We start from the raw sequence: 3,335 nt of genomic DNA, 5'->3' as shown, positions 1-3,335 counted from the left end.
GCTGCTGAGGAAGTAAACGGAGGTGTGATGCTTCCAGCTCCTTCTTCTCCGGGACCTGCCCTGCCTGTGCTCTGCCCACTCTTCCCGGCACACGCAGGGGCACGCAGGCACACGCAGGGGCAGGCACACACAGGCACATGCAAGCACACAGGGGCAGGCACATAGGCACACACAGGCACACGCAGGCACAGGTGCAGGCACACACAGGCACACACAGGTACACAGAGGCTCAGGCATGCGGAGGCACAGGTGCAGGCACACACAGGCACACGTGACACACGTGGCACACGCAGGCACACACAGGCACACAGAGGCTCAGGCATGCGCAGGCACAGGTGCAGGCACAGGTGCAGGCACAGACATCAGGAGGCACACGCAGGCACACATGACACACGTGGCACACGCAGGCACACACAGGTGCACCGAATAACTGCTGGGTCCTGTGCTCCGGGCCTTTGCTTGTGCTGCTGCCCATCCAGCCTCCCCTCCCGGCACACGTGTGGCAGCCGCACGGAGCCGTGGAGTCCCAGCGCCGTCCAGGGACAGGCAGATGCAGTACGTGGAGGCCCAGACACGGTAGGCAGGGCCGCGTCCTGGGCCGTGCGTCCTGTGACATCACCTGATGTCTGGAGCTCTGCTTTCTCCCTCCGGAAAGTGGGAGCAGCCTCCTGCCAGGGCGCAGGACTGTGGGCTCCAAAGAGCCTCCCTTGGGACTCTCGCCTGGTACCTGTGGCAAGGGGCACGCATGTGACTGCGTGTCTGAGTGTGTGAGTGGGTGTGGGACTGCGCGAGTGTGCGCTGTCAGGCATCTGTGTGCACGCGTCCGCGTGTGTGATGGGCGGCAGTTGGCCCACTGAGGTAGACTGAGGGAGGCAGGTGGCCCTGGTGGTCGTGGGGGGCCTCGTGCAACACCTCGAATAGGATGAAGGCCCACAGGAAAGGCCTCTCTCTGCCTGTCTGTCGTAAACGGGGAAAGAAAGTGAAAAAGCAAGCTGCCAGGTTCAGGACTCGAACTGCAGGCAGACATGTAGGAGTCCGGCCTCTTTAACCACCGTGCCACCTGCTGGCCTGTGCCTGGTTTATTTCACTTGACACAGCATCTTCCAGGTTCATCCATATCTTTGCAAGTGACAGGACTTCATTCTTTTTTAAGGCTGAATGATATTTTTAAGATTGTATATATAATATATAAAATTATATATAAAACTATATCTTATATATTATAAATAAATTTATAATGTATGCATATGTAGTATAAATACATTTATACTGTATAATAAATAATGTATATATCTCCCACAGATTTATCCATTTATCCAGTGATGGGCACTTATGTTGATTCCATATCATGGCTATGACGAATAATGCTACAATGAATGTGCAATGAACATGCAGTGAACACGCAACACACATGTAGATGTATTTTTGATATACTGATTTCATTTCCTTTGGATATACACCTAGAGGTTGAGTTACTGGATTACAAGATAGTTCTTTACGTTTTAATTTTATTTGTGACAGAGAGCATATGTGTGTGCATGAGAGAGAGAGCGATCACCCTTGACAGTCTCATTGCCCTGCCGTCCCCCTTCCCTGGCCCTCCAGCTTGCCAGGCATGCATGCACGCGCCTGGTGTATTTCCAAGCCAGCCCAGCGATCCAAACCCGCGGCCAGCCGTATGGCTTCCAGCACTGTAGTTTATTTGCTATTAGTTTGCTACCGGGCTGGGTCAAAGTAGTTCTATTCTTAATTTTTTGAAGAACTACCAGACTATTTTCCATGATGGGTCTACCGATTTATATTCTCACCAATGTGTGCAGGTGTTCCCTTTCTCCCATATCCTCAGGACACCTGTTATCTTTCACCGTTTTGGTAACAGTCAGTGTAATAGGTGTGAGGTAATAGCTCATTCTAGTTTTGATTTGTATTCCCCTCGTGACCAGTGATGTTGAAAGTCTTTTTCGTGTCTGACCATTTGCGTGTCTTCTGAGAGCTGTCTGTTTACGTTGTTTGCCCTTTTTCTTCTTTCTTATTTGGTCAGGGTCTCACTGTTGCAATCCTCCTGCCTCAGGCTTCCCCTAGAACTAGAGGCATGTGCGGCCATGCCTGGCTTTTTAAAAAATTTTGCTATTTATATATATATATTTTTTGAGAGGTTTTTCCTATAGGGCGTGCACGCTCACCAGAAAGACAGAGAGAGACAGAGAGACAGAAAGCGAGAAATCACCCACCAGGGAGAATGGCCATGCCACAATCTCTTCTCCTCCATTCTCCTCTCGGGATCTTGGGCACGCATGCACATGTGTCCAGCGTGAGTTTAAGCCACTGGGTCTGGAACTCGAACCATGGTCAACCACATGGGAGTCCAGCGACATAGTCATTATGCCAACTGCTGGTCTCTAAAGAGAGATTTTTACTATAGGGTGTGTGTACTTGCCAGAGAGACAGAAAGACAGACAGAAAGTAAGAAGTCAGTCCCCAGAGGGGATGGCCATGCTGTAATCTCTTCTCCTCCATTCTCTTCTTGGGGTTTTGGGCATGCACACACATACACCTGGGGTGAATTTAAAGTCACCAGATCCAGGACTCGAATCGCGGTTGACTATGTGGGAGTCCAGTGACATAACTGTTACACCATCTGCTAGTCAAGATGCCCAGATCTTTTTAAAACAGGTCTTACTTCACCGCTCAGGCTGTCCTTGAGCTCACAACGTGCCTCAGCCTCCCCAGATCACTAGGACTACTGGCACACGCCGCCAGGCCTGGTCTTTAGGCTGGACCAGGTATGGCTTCTGGGTCTCCTTTGAGGTCTGTCTGTGGAGCAGTGTCTCAGTAGCATGTGTCTCTGTGACTGTGCCTTTTGTCTATTTTTAAATTGGCTTATTTGTTTACTTGCTATCAAGTAGTTTATATATTTTAGATATTAACCCCATGTCAGATGTATGGTTTGGAAATGTTTTCTCCCACTTTATAGGGAGAGTTTCTGAGTTCCCTTCGTTCGTTGTTTATTCTGCTGTACGGAAGCTTTTCAGTTTGATGCAGTCTCACTCATCTGGTTTTGCTTTTGTTACCTGTGCTTTTGGGTCATATCCATGAGCAAGGTCCTTACAGTAAGTCAGTGTCTGTATCTGTATCTCGCTCTTTATCTATCATCTATCTATCATCTATCTATCATCTATCTATCATCTATCTATCTATCTATCATCTATCTATCTATCTATCTATCTATCTATCTATCTATCTATCTATCTATCTATCATCTATCTATCTATCTATCTATCTATCATCTATCTATCATCTATCTATCTATCTATCTATCTATCATCTATCTATCA

The sequence above is a fragment of the Tupaia chinensis genome, unplaced genomic scaffold, assembly GCF_000334495.1.
Source record: "Tupaia chinensis unplaced genomic scaffold, TupChi_1.0 Scaffold000671_1, whole genome shotgun sequence".
Lineage (NCBI taxonomy): Eukaryota > Metazoa > Chordata > Mammalia > Scandentia > Tupaiidae > Tupaia > Tupaia belangeri.
The sequence above is the reverse complement of the archived record's forward strand: the minus strand, read 5'-3'. Positions refer to the sequence as shown.